This window comes from Hyla sarda, unplaced genomic scaffold (assembly GCF_029499605.1).
Source record: "Hyla sarda isolate aHylSar1 unplaced genomic scaffold, aHylSar1.hap1 scaffold_1910, whole genome shotgun sequence".
NCBI classification, from domain to species: domain Eukaryota; kingdom Metazoa; phylum Chordata; class Amphibia; order Anura; family Hylidae; genus Hyla; species Hyla sarda.
Window position 1 is genome coordinate 1 of NW_026608564.1, and position 21,723 is coordinate 21,723.

General features: G+C 45.7%; 9 non-coding genes across 9 annotated transcripts; all 9 read right to left on the reverse strand.

The window, feature by feature from the left end:
- Window positions 1-1,541: 1,541 nt before the first annotated feature.
- LOC130316118 (U2 spliceosomal RNA) lies at window positions 1,542-1,732 on the reverse strand. The gene has a single exon (XR_008863495.1). It is a non-coding gene; the product is annotated as a U2 spliceosomal RNA (small nuclear RNA).
- Window positions 1,733-3,824: 2,092 nt separating this feature from the next.
- On the reverse strand, window positions 3,825-4,015 carry LOC130316130 (U2 spliceosomal RNA). The gene has a single exon (XR_008863506.1). It is a non-coding gene; the product is annotated as a U2 spliceosomal RNA (small nuclear RNA).
- A 2,086-nt stretch (window positions 4,016-6,101) lies between these two features.
- Window positions 6,102-6,292, reverse strand: LOC130316142 (U2 spliceosomal RNA). The gene has a single exon (XR_008863517.1). It is a non-coding gene; the product is annotated as a U2 spliceosomal RNA (small nuclear RNA).
- A 2,090-nt stretch (window positions 6,293-8,382) lies between these two features.
- LOC130316147 (U2 spliceosomal RNA) lies at window positions 8,383-8,573 on the reverse strand. The gene has a single exon (XR_008863520.1). It is a non-coding gene; the product is annotated as a U2 spliceosomal RNA (small nuclear RNA).
- Window positions 8,574-10,671: 2,098 nt separating this feature from the next.
- LOC130316148 (U2 spliceosomal RNA) lies at window positions 10,672-10,862 on the reverse strand. Its single transcript, XR_008863521.1, has one exon. It is a non-coding gene; the product is annotated as a U2 spliceosomal RNA (small nuclear RNA).
- Window positions 10,863-12,884: 2,022 nt separating this feature from the next.
- On the reverse strand, window positions 12,885-13,075 carry LOC130316119 (U2 spliceosomal RNA). Its single transcript, XR_008863496.1, has one exon. It is a non-coding gene; the product is annotated as a U2 spliceosomal RNA (small nuclear RNA).
- A 2,089-nt stretch (window positions 13,076-15,164) lies between these two features.
- Window positions 15,165-15,355, reverse strand: LOC130316120 (U2 spliceosomal RNA). Its single transcript, XR_008863497.1, has one exon. It is a non-coding gene; the product is annotated as a U2 spliceosomal RNA (small nuclear RNA).
- A 2,088-nt stretch (window positions 15,356-17,443) lies between these two features.
- Window positions 17,444-17,634, reverse strand: LOC130316121 (U2 spliceosomal RNA). Its single transcript, XR_008863498.1, has one exon. It is a non-coding gene; the product is annotated as a U2 spliceosomal RNA (small nuclear RNA).
- Window positions 17,635-19,720: 2,086 nt separating this feature from the next.
- Window positions 19,721-19,911, reverse strand: LOC130316122 (U2 spliceosomal RNA). The gene has a single exon (XR_008863499.1). It is a non-coding gene; the product is annotated as a U2 spliceosomal RNA (small nuclear RNA).
- Between the last annotated feature and the right edge of the window lie 1,812 nt (window positions 19,912-21,723).

Here is a 21,723-nt window from a genome sequence, read left to right on the forward strand (position 1 = left end):
ATGGTTACATACACAACAAAGCTGGGTTGTTGTTGTTTACACTCTGCAAGGCCTGTGGAAGTGAGTGACATCATAGCACTGTAGTTCTGAGGGTTCTAGATGGATGCAACAATCTCCTGTTGCTTCTATGAAGGCCATAATAGACGACATCACCAAACAGCTCCATAGTCACATACACAGCAAAGGAGAGATGTTGTTTACACCTAGTGATGTCAGTGGTATTGAGTGACATCACAGCACAGTGCTAAGGCTCCTGGGCCTGGACACAGCAGCGGCTGCAATATCTCAACGGAGAATACGTTTATATATATGTGTGTGTGTGCGCGTATATATATATATATATATATATATATATATATATATATATATATTTCTCCGCCGAAATCACTTTTAAACCCATTTCCACCTTTTTTTCCCTTCTCTTCCTCTTACTTTTTTTTCACGTTTTTTTACGTTTTTCTCATTTTCGCCTCTTTTCTGGGCGTATTATTCTTCTTTTTCTTCTTTTTTTTCGTCTAATGCATACCCCATCAGTGCAGCAATGCTTATTCAATACCGCCAGCAGATGGAGACACTGGGGGATAATTTTCTAAGGATTTATACTGATTTTTCCTGTCTGAATTTGTCGCACAGAAAGTTGCAGGCCAAATATGTGTGACATTTCTGCGACTTTAGCTTCTAGAGCATTTTTACAACATTATACATAGGTGCTGAATACATAAAAAGCGACTGTTCAGCGACAGACAAGTCGCATCGGCTGAAAGTAGGCCAGAATGTCAGTCCATGTTGGAGCAGGTTTAGATACAGTCTAAAGTATAGATCTCAAAGTCTGTGCACAGAATTTAGCAAGGGCCTCGCACCTTCTGATGCATCAGGTAGGTGCACAATAGCATAGCCTAACCCTCTGTACTTTGGTCTATATTGATGCGGGACATAGACAGCCAGCTGATGACCAATCCATTAGTGCAATGGATGGCTGGAAGCATTTGTCTTTGCCTTTGCAATACCACAGAAGCAATGCATGGTCAATGTACAGCAATGACACACCTGTGTGAACAGCCAGGAGACCCCCCCCATGTTATGTTACATAGTTACATAGTTAGTACGGTCGAAAAAAGACATATGTCCATCAAGTTCAACCAGGGAATTAAGGGGTAGGGGTGTGGCGCGATATTGGGGAAGGGATGAGATTTTATATTTCTTCATAAGCATTAATCTTATTTTGTCAATTAGGAACATTCAGCACCCACCCGCTATCAAGGCAGCTGCCTATCATGTCATGCCCTACCTGCACAGGTGTGCTGGCTACTCAAATGATCCAATTAAGGAGGCCATTTAGTCAGCAGCAGCAGAAGTCCTGTGCCTGGACGCTCCAACAGCGGCCAGACACAAGCAGAAGCAGAAGCAGCAGAAGCAGCAGCAGCACCACCTTTTGTTTTTTGGCTGCAGCAGCAGCAGCAAGGCCCACAGGGCTGGCTAGCTGGCTAGCCAGCAAGCAGGTAGCAATGAAAGTAGGAATCTTTCTTTTTAACCCTGTAAGGGGGTGGTGCACTGTACCCGAAGATACTGCCATATCGGGTCAATGCATAGGGCGACGGAAGCAAGCTTCAAAATCGGCCCCCGTTCTCAAAAATCCATTTAATATATGGTCCCCAGATAGGGGACGTATCAGATATTAAACTGATAAGAACAGATACTACACTTGATCTTAGCCAAAAGGCCGAGAAGCGATAACCGTGAAAGGGGCGGGCCCAACAAGGTCCCCTTCATGGGCACTATCACTGCTTGCTGTCAGGGAGGCTGCCAGACAATTTTCCATGCACACTCTGGGCTGGGGGGCAGTCAACCACCAGTACACACAGCAGAACCTAAACCCATACCATTATTGCTAAGCAGCAAGACAGGGGCCCATTGCACTCCCACGGGGCCTTTTTAAATGCAATCCATAACCCGGATTTGCCAGGAACCCTTCTTACTCCTCCTACTTGCATGTGACACTGGGCTTAGGATCTGCATAGGAAACACACACACAAGCACACACCTACCTTTGTTGCCTGCAGATGCCTCCTTGGCTGTCCCCAAACGGTATCAAACCAACACCCACGGGAAGCTGTAAGCATAGAGGACATGCCTGCACCCCATTGGACTTACCTGTGTGGGTTAAATCCGGGTTATTTGACAACCTATGGCGGTGATGGTTCTGCTCAGGCAGAGCAGTGCTGATGCTCCTCATAAAGCTGTCGCTGCTGTGAAGGTTCTAGGTGACATCACAAATCCCTATGGTTACATACACAACAAAGCTGGGTTGTTGTTGTTTACACTCTGCAAGGCCTGTGGAAGTGAGTGACATCATAGCACTGTAGTTCTGAGGGTTCTAGATGGATGCAACAATCTCCTGTTGCTTCTATGAAGGCCATAATAGACGACATCACCAAACAGCTCCATAGTCACATACACAGCAAAGGAGAGATGTTGTTTACACCTAGTGATGTCAGTGGTATTGAGTGACATCACAGCACAGTGCTAAGGCTCCTGGGCCTGGACACAGCAGCGGCTGCAATATCTCAACGGAGAATACGTTTATATATATGTGTGTGTGTGCGCGTATATATATATATATATATATATATATATATATATATATATATATATATTTCTCCGCCGAAATCACTTTTAAACCCATTTCCACCTTTTTTTCCCTTCTCTTCCTCTTACTTTTTTTTCACGTTTTTTTACGTTTTTCTCCTTTTCGCCTCTTTTCTGGGCGTATTATTCTTCTTTTTCTTCTTTTTTTTCGTCTAATGCATACCCCATCAGTGCAGCAATGCTTATTCAATACCGCCAGCAGATGGAGACACTGGGGGATAATTTTCTAAGGATTTATACTGATTTTTCCTGTCTGAATTTGTCGCACAGAAAGTTGCAGGCCAAATATGTGTGACATTTCTGCGACTTTAGCTTCTAGAGCATTTTTACAACATTATACATAGGTGCTGAATACATAAAAAGCGACTGTTCAGCGACAGACAAGTCGCATCGGCTGAAAGTAGGCCAGAATGTCAGTCCATGTTGGAGCAGGTTTAGATACAGTCTAAAGTATAGATCTCAAAGTCTGTGCACAGAATTTAGCAAGGGCCTCGCACCTTCTGATGCATCAGGTAGGTGCACAATAGCATAGCCTAACCCTCTGTACTTTGGTCTATATTGATGCGGGACATAGACAGCCAGCTGATGACCAATCCATTAGTGCAATGGATGGCTGGAAGCATTTGTCTTTGCCTTTGCAATACCACAGAAGCAATGCATGGTCAATGTACAGCAATGACACACCTGTGTGAACAGCCAGGAGACCCCCCCCATGTTATGTTACATAGTTACATAGTTAGTACGGTCGAAAAAAGACATATGTCCATCAAGTTCAACCAGGGAATTAAGGGGTAGGGGTGTGGCGCGATATTGGGGAAGGGATGAGATTTTATATTTCTTCATAAGCATTAATCTTATTTTGTCAATTAGGAACATTCAGCACCCACCCGCTATCAAGGCAGCTGCCTATCATGTCATGCCCTACCTGCACAGGTGTGCTGGCTACTCAAATGATCCAATTAAGGAGGCCATTTAGTCAGCAGCAGCAGAAGTCCTGTGCCTGGACGCTCCAACAGCGGCCAGACACAAGCAGAAGCAGAAGCAGCAGAAGCAGCAGCAGCACCACCTTTTGTTTTTTGGCTGCAGCAGCAGCAGCAAGGCCCACAGGGCTGGCTAGCTGGCTAGCCAGCAAGCAGGTAGCAATGAAAGTAGGAATCTTTCTTTTTAACCCTGTAAGGGGGTGGTGCACTGTACCCGAAGATACTGCCATATCGGGTCAATGCATAGGGCGACGGAAGCAAGCTTCGAAATCGGCCCCCGTTCTCAAAAATCCATTTAATATATGGTCCCCAGATAGGGGACGTATCAGATATTAAACTGATAAGAACAGATACTACACTTGATCTTAGCCAAAAGGCCGAGAAGCGATAACCGTGAAAGGGGCGGGCCCAACAAGGTCCCCTTCATGGGCACTATCACTGCTTGCTGTCAGGGAGGCTGCCAGACAATTTTCCATGCACACTCTGGGCTGGGGGGCAGTCAACCACCAGTACACACAGCAGAACCTAAACCCATACCATTATTGCTAAGCAGCAAGACAGGGGCCCATTGCACTCCCACGGGGCCTTTTTAAATGCAATCCATAACCCGGATTTGCCAGGAACCCTTCTTACTCCTCCTACTTGCATGTGACACTGGGCTTAGGATCTGCATAGGAAACACACACACAAGCACACACCTACCTTTGTTGCCTGCAGATGCCTCCTTGGCTGTCCCCAAACGGTATCAAACCAACACCCACGGGAAGCTGTAAGCATAGAGGACATGCCTGCACCCCATTGGACTTACCTGTGTGGGTTAAATCCGGGTTATTTGACAACCTATGGCGGTGATGGTTCTGCTCAGGCAGAGCAGTGCTGATGCTCCTCATAAAGCTGTCGCTGCTGTGAAGGTTCTAGGTGACATCACAAATCCCTATGGTTACATACACAACAAAGCTGGGTTGTTGTTGTTTACACTCTGCAAGGCCTGTGGAAGTGAGTGACATCATAGCACTGTAGTTCTGAGGGTTCTAGATGGATGCAACAATCTCCTGTTGCTTCTATGAAGGCCATAATAGACGACATCACCAAACAGCTCCATAGTCACATACACAGCAAAGGAGAGATGTTGTTTACACCTAGTGATGTCAGTGGTATTGAGTGACATCACAGCACAGTGCTAAGGCTCCTGGGCCTGGACACAGCAGCGGCTGCAATATCTCAACGGAGAATACGTTTATATATATGTGTGTGTGTGCGCGTATATATATATATATATATATATATATATATATATATATATATTTCTCCGCCGAAATCACTTTTAAACCCATTTCCACCTTTTTTTCCCTTCTCTTCCTCTTACTTTTTTTTCACGTTTTTTTACGTTTTTCTCCTTTTCGCCTCTTTTCTGGGCGTATTATTCTTCTTTTTCTTCTTTTTTTTCGTCTAATGCATACCCCATCAGTGCAGCAATGCTTATTCAATACCGCCAGCAGATGGAGACACTGGGGGATAATTTTCTAAGGATTTATACTGATTTTTCCTGTCTGAATTTGTCGCACAGAAAGTTGCAGGCCAAATATGTGTGACATTTCTGCGACTTTAGCTTCTAGAGCATTTTTACAACATTATACATAGGTGCTGAATACATAAAAAGCGACTGTTCAGCGACAGACAAGTCGCATCGGCTGAAAGTAGGCCAGAATGTCAGTCCATGTTGGAGCAGGTTTAGATACAGTCTAAAGTATAGATCTCAAAGTCTGTGCACAGAATTTAGCAAGGGCCTCGCACCTTCTGATGCATCAGGTAGGTGCACAATAGCATAGCCTAACCCTCTGTACTTTGGTCTATATTGATGCGGGACATAGACAGCCAGCTGATGACCAATCCATTAGTGCAATGGATGGCTGGAAGCATTTGTCTTTGCCTTTGCAATACCACAGAAGCAATGCATGGTCAATGTACAGCAATGACACACCTGTGTGAACAGCCAGGAGACCCCCCCCATGTTATGTTACATAGTTACATAGTTAGTACGGTCGAAAAAAGACATATGTCCATCAAGTTCAACCAGGGAATTAAGGGGTAGGGGTGTGGCGCGATATTGGGGAAGGGATGAGATTTTATATTTCTTCATAAGCATTAATCTTATTTTGTCAATTAGGAACATTCAGCACCCACCCGCTATCAAGGCAGCTGCCTATCATGTCATGCCCTACCTGCACAGGTGTGCTGGCTACTCAAATGATCCAATTAAGGAGGCCATTTAGTCAGCAGCAGCAGAAGTCCTGTGCCTGGACGCTCCAACAGCGGCCAGACACAAGCAGAAGCAGAAGCAGCAGAAGCAGCAGCAGCACCACCTTTTGTTTTTTGGCTGCAGCAGCAGCAGCAAGGCCCACAGGGCTGGCTAGCTGGCTAGCCAGCAAGCAGGTAGCAATGAAAGTAGGAATCTTTCTTTTTAACCCTGTAAGGGGGTGGTGCACTGTACCCGAAGATACTGCCATATCGGGTCAATGCATAGGGCGACGGAAGCAAGCTTCGAAATCGGCCCCCGTTCTCAAAAATCCATTTAATATATGGTCCCCAGATAGGGGACGTATCAGATATTAAACTGATAAGAACAGATACTACACTTGATCTTAGCCAAAAGGCCGAGAAGCGATAACCGTGAAAGGGGCGGGCCCAACAAGGTCCCCTTCATGGGCACTATCACTGCTTGCTGTCAGGGAGGCTGCCAGACAATTTTCCATGCACACTCTGGGCTGGGGGGCAGTCAACCACCAGTACACACAGCAGAACCTAAACCCATACCATTATTGCTAAGCAGCAAGACAGGGGCCCATTGCACTCCCACGGGGCCTTTTTAAATGCAATCCATAACCCGGATTTGCCAGGAACCCTTCTTACTCCTCCTACTTGCATGTGACACTGGGCTTAGGATCTGCATAGGAAACACACACACAAGCACACACCTACCTTTGTTGCCTGCAGATGCCTCCTTGGCTGTCCCCAAACGGTATCAAACCAACACCCACGGGAAGCTGTAAGCATAGAGGACATGCCTGCACCCCATTGGACTTACCTGTGTGGGTTAAATCCGGGTTATTTGACAACCTATGGCGGTGATGGTTCTGCTCAGGCAGAGCAGTGCTGATGCTCCTCATAAAGCTGTCGCTGCTGTGAAGGTTCTAGGTGACATCACAAATCCCTATGGTTACATACACAACAAAGCTGGGTTGTTGTTGTTTACACTCTGCAAGGCCTGTGGAAGTGAGTGACATCATAGCACTGTAGTTCTGAGGGTTCTAGATGGATGCAACAATCTCCTGTTGCTTCTATGAAGGCCATAATAGACGACATCACCAAACAGCTCCATAGTCACATACACAGCAAAGGAGAGATGTTGTTTACACCTAGTGATGTCAGTGGTATTGAGTGACATCACAGCACAGTGCTAAGGCTCCTGGGCCTGGACACAGCAGCGGCTGCAATATCTCAACGGAGAATACGTTTATATATATGTGTGTGTGTGCGCGTATATATATATATATATATATATATATATATATATATATATATATATTTCTCCGCCGAAATCACTTTTAAACCCATTTCCACCTTTTTTTCCCTTCTCTTCCTCTTACTTTTTTTTCACGTTTTTTTACGTTTTTCTCCTTTTCGCCTCTTTTCTGGGCGTATTATTCTTCTTTTTCTTCTTTTTTTTCGTCTAATGCATACCCCATCAGTGCAGCAATGCTTATTCAATACCGCCAGCAGATGGAGACACTGGGGGATAATTTTCTAAGGATTTATACTGATTTTTCCTGTCTGAATTTGTCGCACAGAAAGTTGCAGGCCAAATATGTGTGACATTTCTGCGACTTTAGCTTCTAGAGCATTTTTACAACATTATACATAGGTGCTGAATACATAAAAAGCGACTGTTCAGCGACAGACAAGTCGCATCGGCTGAAAGTAGGCCAGAATGTCAGTCCATGTTGGAGCAGGTTTAGATACAGTCTAAAGTATAGATCTCAAAGTCTGTGCACAGAATTTAGCAAGGGCCTCGCACCTTCTGATGCATCAGGTAGGTGCACAATAGCATAGCCTAACCCTCTGTACTTTGGTCTATATTGATGCGGGACATAGACAGCCAGCTGATGACCAATCCATTAGTGCAATGGATGGCTGGAAGCATTTGTCTTTGCCTTTGCAATACCACAGAAGCAATGCATGGTCAATGTACAGCAATGACACACCTGTGTGAACAGCCAGGAGACCCCCCCCATGTTATGTTACATAGTTACATAGTTAGTACGGTCGAAAAAAGACATATGTCCATCAAGTTCAACCAGGGAATTAAGGGGTAGGGGTGTGGCGCGATATTGGGGAAGGGATGAGATTTTATATTTCTTCATAAGCATTAATCTTATTTTGTCAATTAGGAACATTCAGCACCCACCCGCTATCAAGGCAGCTGCCTATCATGTCATGCCCTACCTGCACAGGTGTGCTGGCTACTCAAATGATCCAATTAAGGAGGCCATTTAGTCAGCAGCAGCAGAAGTCCTGTGCCTGGACGCTCCAACAGCGGCCAGACACAAGCAGAAGCAGAAGCAGCAGAAGCAGCAGCAGCACCACCTTTTGTTTTTTGGCTGCAGCAGCAGCAGCAAGGCCCACAGGGCTGGCTAGCTGGCTAGCCAGCAAGCAGGTAGCAATGAAAGTAGGAATCTTTCTTTTTAACCCTGTAAGGGGGTGGTGCACTGTACCCGAAGATACTGCCATATCGGGTCAATGCATAGGGCGACGGAAGCAAGCTTCGAAATCGGCCCCCGTTCTCAAAAATCCATTTAATATATGGTCCCCAGATAGGGGACGTATCAGATATTAAACTGATAAGAACAGATACTACACTTGATCTTAGCCAAAAGGCCGAGAAGCGATAACCGTGAAAGGGGCGGGCCCAACAAGGTCCCCTTCATGGGCACTATCACTGCTTGCTGTCAGGGAGGCTGCCAGACAATTTTCCATGCACACTCTGGGCTGGGGGGCAGTCAACCACCAGTACACACAGCAGAACCTAAACCCATACCATTATTGCTAAGCAGCAAGACAGGGGCCCATTGCACTCCCACGGGGCCTTTTTAAATGCAATCCATAACCCGGATTTGCCAGGAACCCTTCTTACTCCTCCTACTTGCATGTGACACTGGGCTTAGGATCTGCATAGGAAACACACACACAAGCACACACCTACCTTTGTTGCCTGCAGATGCCTCCTTGGCTGTCCCCAAACGGTATCAAACCAACACCCACGGGAAGCTGTAAGCATAGAGGACATGCCTGCACCCCATTGGACTTACCTGTGTGGGTTAAATCCGGGTTATTTGACAACCTATGGCGGTGATGGTTCTGCTCAGGCAGAGCAGTGCTGATGCTCCTCATAAAGCTGTCGCTGCTGTGAAGGTTCTAGGTGACATCACAAATCCCTATGGTTACATACACAACAAAGCTGGGTTGTTGTTGTTTACACTCTGCAAGGCCTGTGGAAGTGAGTGACATCATAGCACTGTAGTTCTGAGGGTTCTAGATGGATGCAACAATCTCCTGTTGCTTCTATGAAGGCCATAATAGACGACATCACCAAACAGCTCCATAGTCACATACACAGCAAAGGAGAGATGTTGTTTACACCTAGTGATGTCAGTGGTATTGAGTGACATCACAGCACAGTGCTAAGGCTCCTGGGCCTGGACACAGCAGCGGCTGCAATATCTCAACGGAGAATACGTTTATATATATGTGTGTGTGTGCGCGTATATATATATATATATATATATATATATATATATATATATATATATATATATATTTCTCCGCCGAAATCACTTTTAAACCCATTTCCACCTTTTTTTCCCTTCTCTTCCTCTTACTTTTTTTTCACGTTTTTTTACGTTTTTCTCCTTTTCGCCTCTTTTCTGGGCGTATTATTCTTCTTTTTCTTCTTTTTTTTCGTCTAATGCATACCCCATCAGTGCAGCAATGCTTATTCAATACCGCCAGCAGATGGAGACACTGGGGGATAATTTTCTAAGGATTTATACTGATTTTTCCTGTCTGAATTTGTCGCACAGAAAGTTGCAGGCCAAATATGTGTGACATTTCTGCGACTTTAGCTTCTAGAGCATTTTTACAACATTATACATAGGTGCTGAATACATAAAAAGCGACTGTTCAGCGACAGACAAGTCGCATCGGCTGAAAGTAGGCCAGAATGTCAGTCCATGTTGGAGCAGGTTTAGATACAGTCTAAAGTATAGATCTCAAAGTCTGTGCACAGAATTTAGCAAGGGCCTCGCACCTTCTGATGCATCAGGTAGGTGCACAATAGCATAGCCTAACCCTCTGTACTTTGGTCTATATTGATGCGGGACATAGACAGCCAGCTGATGACCAATCCATTAGTGCAATGGATGGCTGGAAGCATTTGTCTTTGCCTTTGCAATACCACAGAAGCAATGCATGGTCAATGTACAGCAATGACACACCTGTGTGAACAGCCAGGAGACCCCCCCCATGTTATGTTACATAGTTACATAGTTAGTACGGTCGAAAAAAGACATATGTCCATCAAGTTCAACCAGGGAATTAAGGGGTAGGGGTGTGGCGCGATATTGGGGAAGGGATGAGATTTTATATTTCTTCATAAGCATTAATCTTATTTTGTCAATTAGGAACATTCAGCACCCACCCGCTATCAAGGCAGCTGCCTATCATGTCATGCCCTACCTGCACAGGTGTGCTGGCTACTCAAATGATCCAATTAAGGAGGCCATTTAGTCAGCAGCAGCAGAAGTCCTGTGCCTGGACGCTCCAACAGCGGCCAGACACAAGCAGAAGCAGAAGCAGCAGAAGCAGCAGCAGCACCACCTTTTGTTTTTTGGCTGCAGCAGCAGCAGCAAGGCCCACAGGGCTGGCTAGCTGGCTAGCCAGCAAGCAGGTAGCAATGAAAGTAGGAATCTTTCTTTTTAACCCTGTAAGGGGGTGGTGCACTGTACCCGAAGATACTGCCATATCGGGTCAATGCATAGGGCGACGGAAGCAAGCTTCGAAATCGGCCCCCGTTCTCAAAAATCCATTTAATATATGGTCCCCAGATAGGGGACGTATCAGATATTAAACTGATAAGAACAGATACTACACTTGATCTTAGCCAAAAGGCCGAGAAGCGATAACCGTGAAAGGGGCGGGCCCAACAAGGTCCCCTTCATGGGCACTATCACTGCTTGCTGTCAGGGAGGCTGCCAGACAATTTTCCATGCACACTCTGGGCTGGGGGGCAGTCAACCACCAGTACACACAGCAGAACCTAAACCCATACCATTATTGCTAAGCAGCAAGACAGGGGCCCATTGCACTCCCACGGGGCCTTTTTAAATGCAATCCATAACCCGGATTTGCCAGGAACCCTTCTTACTCCTCCTACTTGCATGTGACACTGGGCTTAGGATCTGCATAGGAAACACACACACAAGCACACACCTACCTTTGTTGCCTGCAGATGCCTCCTTGGCTGTCCCCAAACGGTATCAAACCAACACCCACGGGAAGCTGTAAGCATAGAGGACATGCCTGCACCCCATTGGACTTACCTGTGTGGGTTAAATCCGGGTTATTTGACAACCTATGGCGGTGATGGTTCTGCTCAGGCAGAGCAGTGCTGATGCTCCTCATAAAGCTGTCGCTGCTGTGAAGGTTCTAGGTGACATCACAAATCCCTATGGTTACATACACAACAAAGCTGGGTTGTTGTTGTTTACACTCTGCAAGGCCTGTGGAAGTGAGTGACATCATAGCACTGTAGTTCTGAGGGTTCTAGATGGATGCAACAATCTCCTGTTGCTTCTATGAAGGCCATAATAGACGACATCACCAAACAGCTCCATAGTCACATACACAGCAAAGGAGAGATGTTGTTTACACCTAGTGATGTCAGTGGTATTGAGTGACATCACAGCACAGTGCTAAGGCTCCTGGGCCTGGACACAGCAGCGGCTGCAATATCTCAACGGAGAATACGTTTATATATATGTGTGTGTGCCGAAATCACTTTTAAACCCATTTCCACCTTTTTTTCCCTTCTCTTCCTCTTACTTTTTTTTCACGTTTTTTTACGTTTTTCTCCTTTTCGCCTCTTTTCTGGGCGTATTATTCTTCTTTTTCTTCTTTTTTTTCGTCTAATGCATACCCCATCAGTGCAGCAATGCTTATTCAATACCGCCAGCAGATGGAGACACTGGGGGATAATTTTCTAAGGATTTATACTGATTTTTCCTGTCTGAATTTGTCGCACAGAAAGTTGCAGGCCAAATATGTGTGACATTTCTGCGACTTTAGCTTCTAGAGCATTTTTACAACATTATACATAGGTGCTGAATACATAAAAAGCGACTGTTCAGCGACAGACAAGTCGCATCGGCTGAAAGTAGGCCAGAATGTCAGTCCATGTTGGAGCAGGTTTAGATACAGTCTAAAGTATAGATCTCAAAGTCTGTGCACAGAATTTAGCAAGGGCCTCGCACCTTCTGATGCATCAGGTAGGTGCACAATAGCATAGCCTAACCCTCTGTACTTTGGTCTATATTGATGCGGGACATAGACAGCCAGCTGATGACCAATCCATTAGTGCAATGGATGGCTGGAAGCATTTGTCTTTGCCTTTGCAATACCACAGAAGCAATGCATGGTCAATGTACAGCAATGACACACCTGTGTGAACAGCCAGGAGACCCCCCCCATGTTATGTTACATAGTTACATAGTTAGTACGGTCGAAAAAAGACATATGTCCATCAAGTTCAACCAGGGAATTAAGGGGTAGGGGTGTGGCGCGATATTGGGGAAGGGATGAGATTTTATATTTCTTCATAAGCATTAATCTTATTTTGTCAATTAGGAACATTCAGCACCCACCCGCTATCAAGGCAGCTGCCTATCATGTCATGCCCTACCTGCACAGGTGTGCTGGCTACTCAAATGATCCAATTAAGGAGGCCATTTAGTCAGCAGCAGCAGAAGTCCTGTGCCTGGACGCTCCAACAGCGGCCAGACACAAGCAGAAGCAGAAGCAGCAGAAGCAGCAGCAGCACCACCTTTTGTTTTTTGGCTGCAGCAGCAGCAGCAAGGCCCACAGGGCTGGCTAGCTGGCAAGCAGGTAGCAATGAAAGTAGGAATCTTTCTTTTTAACCCTGTAAGGGGGTGGTGCACTGTACCCGAAGATACTGCCATATCGGGTCAATGCATAGGGCGACGGAAGCAAGCTTCGAAATCGGCCCCCGTTCTCAAAAATCCATTTAATATATGGTCCCCAGATAGGGGACGTATCAGATATTAAACTGATAAGAACAGATACTACACTTGATCTTAGCCAAAAGGCCGAGAAGCGATAACCGTGAAAGGGGCGGGCCCAACAAGGTCCCCTTCATGGGCACTATCACTGCTTGCTGTCAGGGAGGCTGCCAGACAATTTTCCATGCACACTCTGGGCTGGGGGGCAGTCAACCACCAGTACACACAGCAGAACCTAAACCCATACCATTATTGCTAAGCAGCAAGACAGGGGCCCATTGCACTCCCACGGGGCCTTTTTAAATGCAATCCATAACCCGGATTTGCCAGGAACCCTTCTTACTCCTCCTACTTGCATGTGACACTGGGCTTAGGATCTGCATAGGAAACACACACACAAGCACACACCTACCTTTGTTGCCTGCAGATGCCTCCTTGGCTGTCCCCAAACGGTATCAAACCAACACCCACGGGAAGCTGTAAGCATAGAGGACATGCCTGCACCCCATTGGACTTACCTGTGTGGGTTAAATCCGGGTTATTTGACAACCTATGGCGGTGATGGTTCTGCTCAGGCAGAGCAGTGCTGATGCTCCTCATAAAGCTGTCGCTGCTGTGAAGGTTCTAGGTGACATCACAAATCCCTATGGTTACATACACAACAAAGCTGGGTTGTTGTTGTTTACACTCTGCAAGGCCTGTGGAAGTGAGTGACATCATAGCACTGTAGTTCTGAGGGTTCTAGATGGATGCAACAATCTCCTGTTGCTTCTATGAAGGCCATAATAGACGACATCACCAAACAGCTCCATAGTCACATACACAGCAAAGGAGAGATGTTGTTTACACCTAGTGATGTCAGTGGTATTGAGTGACATCACAGCACAGTGCTAAGGCTCCTGGGCCTGGACACAGCAGCGGCTGCAATATCTCAACGGAGAATACGTTTATATATATGTGTGTGTGTGCGCGTATATATATATATATATATATATATATATATATATATATATATATATTCTCCGCCGAAATCACTTTTAAACCCATTTCCACCTTTTTTTCCCTTCTCTTCCTCTTACTTTTTTTTCACGTTTTTTTACGTTTTTCTCCTTTTCGCCTCTTTTCTGGGCGTATTATTCTTCTTTTTCTTCTTTTTTTTCGTCTAATGCATACCCCATCAGTGCAGCAATGCTTATTCAATACCGCCAGCAGATGGAGACACTGGGGGATAATTTTCTAAGGATTTATACTGATTTTTCCTGTCTGAATTTGTCGCACAGAAAGTTGCAGGCCAAATATGTGTGACATTTCTGCGACTTTAGCTTCTAGAGCATTTTTACAACATTATACATAGGTGCTGAATACATAAAAAGCGACTGTTCAGCGACAGACAAGTCGCATCGGCTGAAAGTAGGCCAGAATGTCAGTCCATGTTGGAGCAGGTTTAGATACAGTCTAAAGTATAGATCTCAAAGTCTGTGCACAGAATTTAGCAAGGGCCTCGCACCTTCTGATGCATCAGGTAGGTGCACAATAGCATAGCCTAACCCTCTGTACTTTGGTCTATATTGATGCGGGGCATAGACAGCCAGCTGATGACCAATCCATTAGTGCAATGGATGGCTGGAAGCATTTGTCTTTGCCTTTGCAATACCACAGAAGCAATGCATGGTCAATGTACAGCAATGACACACCTGTGTGAACAGCCAGGAGACCCCCCCCATGTTATGTTACATAGTTACATAGTTAGTACGGTCGAAAAAAGACATATGTCCATCAAGTTCAACCAGGGAATTAAGGGGTAGGGGTGTGGCGCGATATTGGGGAAGGGATGAGATTTTATATTTCTTCATAAGCATTAATCTTATTTTGTCAATTAGGAACATTCAGCACCCACCCGCTATCAAGGCAGCTGCCTATCATGTCATGCCCTACCTGCACAGGTGTGCTGGCTACTCAAATGATCCAATTAAGGAGGCCATTTAGTCAGCAGCAGCAGAAGTCCTGTGCCTGGACGCTCCAACAGCGGCCAGACACAAGCAGAAGCAGAAGCAGCAGAAGCAGCAGCAGCACCACCTTTTGTTTTTTGGCTGCAGCAGCAGCAGCAAGGCCCACAGGGCTGGCTAGCTGGCTAGCCAGCAAGCAGGTAGCAATGAAAGTAGGAATCTTTCTTTTTAACCCTGTAAGGGGGTGGTGCACTGTACCCGAAGATACTGCCATATCGGGTCAATGCATAGGGCGACGGAAGCAAGCTTCGAAATCGGCCCCCGTTCTCAAAAATCCATTTAATATATGGTCCCCAGATAGGGGACGTATCAGATATTAAACTGATAAGAACAGATACTACACTTGATCTTAGCCAAAAGGCCGAGAAGCGATAACCGTGAAAGGGGCGGGCCCAACAAGGTCCCCTTCATGGGCACTATCACTGCTTGCTGTCAGGGAGGCTGCCAGACAATTTTCCATGCACACTCTGGGCTGGGGGGCAGTCAACCACCAGTACACACAGCAGAACCTAAACCCATACCATTATTGCTAAGCAGCAAGACAGGGGCCCATTGCACTCCCACGGGGCCTTTTTAAATGCAATCCATAACCCGGATTTGCCAGGAACCCTTCTTACTCCTCCTACTTGCATGTGACACTGGGCTTAGGATCTGCATAGGAAACACACACACAAGCACACACCTACCTTTGTTGCCTGCAGATGCCTCCTTGGCTGTCCCCAAACGGTATCAAACCAACACCCACGGGAAGCTGTAAGCATAGAGGACATGCCTGCACCCCATTGGACTTACCTGTGTGGGTTAAATCCGGGTTATTTGACAACCTATGGCGGTGATGGTTCTGCTCAGGCAGAGCAGTGCTGATGCTCCTCATAAAGCTGTCGCTGCTGTGAAGGTTCTAGGTGACATCACAAATCCCTATGGTTACATACACAACAAAGCTGGGTTGTTGTTGTTTACACTCTGCAAGGCCTGTGGAAGTGAGTGACATCATAGCACTGTAGTTCTGAGGGTTCTAGATGGATGCAACAATCTCCTGTTGCTTCTATGAAGGCCATAATAGACGACATCACCAAACAGCTCCATAGTCACATACACAGCAAAGGAGAGATGTTGTTTACACCTAGTGATGTCAGTGGTATTGAGTGACATCACAGCACAGTGCTAAGGCTCCTGGGCCTGGACACAGCAGCGGCTGCAATATCTCAACGGAGAATACGTTTATATATATGTGTGTGTGTGCGCGTATATATATATATATATATATATATATATATATATATATATATATTTCTCCGCCGAAATCACTTTTAAACCCATTTCCACCTTTTTTTCCCTTCTCTTCCTCTTACTTTTTTTTCACGTTTTTTTACGTTTTTCTCCTTTTCGCCTCTTTTCTGGGCGTATTATTCTTCTTTTTCTTCTTTTTTTTCGTCTAATGCATACCCCATCAGTGCAGCAATGCTTATTCAATACCGCCAGCAGATGGAGACACTGGGGGATAATTTTCTAAGGATTTATACTGATTTTTCCTGTCTGAATTTGTCGCACAGAAAGTTGCAGGCCAAATATGTGTGACATTTCTGCGACTTTAGCTTCTAGAGCATTTTTACAACATTATACATAGGTGCTGAATACATAAAAAGCGACTGTTCAGCGACAGACAAGTCGCATCGGCTGAAAGTAGGCCAGAATGTCAGTCCATGTTGGAGCAGGTTTAGATACAGTCTAAAGTATAGATCTCAAAGTCTGTGCACAGAATTTAGCAAGGGCCTCGCACCTTCTGATGCATCAGGTAGGTGCACAATAGCATAGCCTAACCCTCTGTACTTTGGTCTATATTGATGCGGGACATAGACAGCCAGCTGATGACCAATCCATTAGTGCAATGGATGGCTGGAAGCATTTGTCTTTGCCTTTGCAATACCACAGAAGCAATGCATGGTCAATGTACAGCAATGACACACCTGTGTGAACAGCCAGGAGACCCCCCCCATGTTATGTTACATAGTTACATAGTTAGTACGGTCGAAAAAAGACATATGTCCATCAAGTTCAACCAGGGAATTAAGGGGTAGGGGTGTGGCGCGATATTGGGGAAGGGATGAGATTTTATATTTCTTCATAAGCATTAATCTTATTTTGTCAATTAGGAACATTCAGCACCCACCCGCTATCAAGGCAGCTGCCTATCATGTCATGCCCTACCTGCACAGGTGTGCTGGCTACTCAAATGATCCAATTAAGGAGGCCATTTAGTCAGCAGCAGCAGAAGTCCTGTGCCTGGACGCTCCAACAGCGGCCAGACACAAGCAGAAGCAGAAGCAGCAGAAGCAGCAGCAGCACCACCTTTTGTTTTTTGGCTGCAGCAGCAGCAGCAAGGCCCACAGGGCTGGCTAGCTGGCTAGCCAGCAAGCAGGTAGCAATGAAAGTAGGAATCTTTCTTTTTAACCCTGTAAGGGGGTGGTGCACTGTACCCGAAGATACTGCCATATCGGGTCAATGCATAGGGCGACGGAAGCAAGCTTCGAAATCGGCCCCCGTTCTCAAAAATCCATTTAATATATGGTCCCCAGATAGGGGACGTATCAGATATTAAACTGATAAGAACAGATACTACACTTGATCTTAGCCAAAAGGCCGAGAAGCGATAACCGTGAAAGGGGCGGGCCCAACAAGATCCCCTTCATGGGCACTATCACTGCTTGCTGTCAGGGAGGCTGCCAGACAATTTTCCATGCACACTCTGGGCTGGGGGGCAGTCAACCACCAGTACACACAGCAGAACCTAAACCCATACCATTATTGCTAAGCAGCAAGACAGGGGCCCATTGCACTCCCACGGGGCCTTTTTAAATGCAATCCATAACCCGGATTTGCCAGGAACCCTTCTTACTCCTCCTACTTGCATGTGACACTGGGCTTAGGATCTGCATAGGAAACACACACACAAGCACACACCTACCTTTGTTGCCTGCAGATGCCTCCTTGGCTGTCCCCAAACGGTATCAAACCAACACCCACGGGAAGCTGTAAGCATAGAGGACATGCCTGCACCCCATTGGACTTACCTGTGTGGGTTAAATCCGGGTTATTTGACAACCTATGGCGGTGATGGTTCTGCTCAGGCAGAGCAGTGCTGATGCTCCTCATAAAGCTGTCGCTGCTGTGAAGGTTCTAGGTGACATCACAAATCCCTATGGTTACATACACAACAAAGCTGGGTTGTTGTTGTTTACACTCTGCAAGGCCTGTGGAAGTGAGTGACATCATAGCACTGTAGTTCTGAGGGTTCTAGATGGATGCAACAATCTCCTGTTGCTTCTATGAAGGCCATAATAGACGACATCACCAAACAGCTCCATAGTCACATACACAGCAAAGGAGAGATGTTGTTTACACCTAGTGATGTCAGTGGTATTGAGTGACATCACAGCACAGTGCTAAGGCTCCTGGGCCTGGACACAGCAGCGGCTGCAATATCTCAACGGAGAATACGTTTATATATATGTGTGTGTGTGCGCGTATATATATATATATATATATATATATATATATATATATATATATTCTCCGCCGAAATCACTTTTAAACCCATTTCCACCTTTTTTTCCCTTCTCTTCCTCTTACTTTTTTTTCACGTTTTTTTACGTTTTTCTCCTTTTCGCCTCTTTTCTGGGCGTATTATTCTTCTTTTTCTTCTTTTTTTTCGTCTAATGCATACCCCATCAGTGCAGCAATGCTTATTCAATACCGCCAGCAGATGGAGACACTGGGGGATAATTTTCTAAGGATTTATACTGATTTTTCCTGTCTGAATTTGTCGCACAGAAAGTTGCAGGCCAAATATGTGTGACATTTCTGCGACTTTAGCTTCTAGAGCATTTTTACAACATTATACATAGGTGCTGAATACATAAAAAGCGACTGTTCAGCGACAGACAAGTCGCATCGGCTGAAAGTAGGCCAGAATGTCAGTCCATGTTGGAGCAGGTTTAGATACAGTCTAAAGTATAGATCTCAAAGTCTGTGCACAGAATTTAGCAAGGGCCTCGCACCTTCTGATGCATCAGGTAGGTGCACAATAGCATAGCCTAACCCTCTGTACTTTGGTCTATATTGATGCGGGACATAGACAGCCAGCTGATGACCAATCCATTAGTGCAATGGATGGCTGGAAGCATTTGTCTTTGCCTTTGCAATACCACAGAAGCAATGCATGGTCAATGTACAGCAATGACACACCTGTGTGAACAGCCAGGAGACCCCCCCCATGTTATGTTACATAGTTACATAGTTAGTACGGTCGAAAAAGACATATGTCCATCAAGTTCAACCAGGGAATTAAGGGGTAGGGGTGTGGCGCGATATTGGGGAAGGGATGAGATTTTATATTTCTTCATAAGCATTAATCTTATTTTGTCAATTAGGAACATTCAGCACCCACCCGCTATCAAGGCAGCTGCCTATCATGTCATGCCCTACCTGCACAGGTGTGCTGGCTACTCAAATGATCCAATTAAGGAGGCCATTTAGTCAGCAGCAGCAGAAGTCCTGTGCCTGGACGCTCCAACAGCGGCCAGACACAAGCAGAAGCAGAAGCAGCAGAAGCAGCAGCAGCACCACCTTTTGTTTTTTGGCTGCAGCAGCAGCAGCAAGGCCCACAGGGCTGGCTAGCTGGCTAGCCAGCAAGCAGGTAGCAATGAAAGTAGGAATCTTTCTTTTTAACCCTGTAAGGGGGTGGTGCACTGTACCCGAAGATACTGCCATATCGGGTCAATGCATAGGGCGACGGAAGCAAGCTTCGAAATCGGCCCCCGTTCTCAAAAATCCATTTAATATATGGTCCCCAGATAGGGGACGTATCAGATATTAAACTGATAAGAACAGATACTACACTTGATCTTAGCCAAAAGGCCGAGAAGCGATAACCGTGAAAGGGGCGGGCCCAACAAGGTCCCCTTCATGGGCACTATCACTGCTTGCTGTCAGGGAGGCTGCCAGACAATTTTCCATGCACACTCTGGGCTGGGGGGCAGTCAACCACCAGTACACACAGCAGAACCTAAACCCATACCATTATTGCTAAGCAGCAAGACAGGGGCCCATTGCACTCCCACGGGGCCTTTTTAAATGCAATCCATAACCCGGATTTGCCAGGAACCCTTCTTACTCCTCCTACTTGCATGTGACACTGGGCTTAGGATCTGCATAGGAAACACACACACAAGCACACACCTACCTTTGTTGCCTGCAGATGCCTCCTTGGCTGTCCCCAAACGGTATCAAACCAACACCCACGGGAAGCTGTAAGCATAGAGGACATGCCTGCACCCCATTGGACTTACCTGTGTGGGTTAAATCCGGGTTATTTGACAACCTATGGCGGTGATGGTTCTGCTCAGGCAGAGCAGTGCTGATGCTCCTCATAAAGCTGTCGCTGCTGTGAAGGTTCTAGGTGACATCACAAATCCCTATGGTTACATACACAACAAAGCTGGGTTGTTGTTGTTTACACTCTGCAAGGCCTGTGGAAGTGAGTGACATCATAGCACTGTAGTTCTGAGGGTTCTAGATGGATGCAACAATCTCCTGTTGCTTCTATGAAGGCCATAATAGACGACATCACCAAACAGCTCCATAGTCACATACACAGCAAAGGAGAGATGTTGTTTACACCTAGTGATGTCAGTGGTATTGAGTGACATCACAGCACAGTGCTAAGGCTCCTGGGCCTGGACACAGCAGCGGCTGCAATATCTCAACGGAGAATACGTTTATATATATGTGTGTGTGTGCGCGTATATATATATATATATATATATATATATATATATATATATATATATCTCCGCCGAAATCACTTTTAAACCCATTTCCACCTTTTTTTCCCTTCTCTTCCTCTTACTTTTTTTTCACGTTTTTTTACGTTTTTCTCCTTTTCGCCTCTTTTCTGGGCGTATTATTCTTCTTTTTCTTCTTTTTTTTCGTCTAATGCATACCCCATCAGTGCAGCAATGCTTATTCAATACCGCCAGCAGATGGAGACACTGGGGGATAATTTTCTAAGGATTTATACTGATTTTTCCTGTCTGAATTTGTCGCACAGAAAGTTGCAGGCCAAATATGTGTGACATTTCTGCGACTTTAGCTTCTAGAGCATTTTTACAACATTATACATAGGTGCTGAATACATAAAAAGCGACTGTTCAGCGACAGACAAGTCGCATCGGCTGAAAGTAGGCCAGAATGTCAGTCCATGTTGGAGCAGGTTTAGATACAGTCTAAAGTATAGATCTCAAAGTCTGTGCACAGAATTTAGCAAGGGCCTCGCACCTTCTGATGCATCAGGTAGGTGCACAATAGCATAGCCTAACCCTCTGTACTTTGGTCTATATTGATGCGGGACATAGACAGCCAGCTGATGACCAATCCATTAGTGCAATGGATGGCTGGAAGCATTTGTCTTTGCCTTTGCAATACCACAGAAGCAATGCATGGTCAATGTACAGCAATGACACACCTGTGTGAACAGCCAGGAGACCACCCCCCCATGTTATGTTACATAGTTACATAGTTAGTACGGTCGAAAAAAGACATATGTCCATCAAGTTCAACCAGGGAATTAAGGGGTAGGGGTGTGGCGCGATATTGGGGAAGGGATGAGATTTTATATTTCTTCATAAGCATTAATCTTATTTTGTCAATTAGGAACATTCAGCACCCACCCGCTATCAAGGC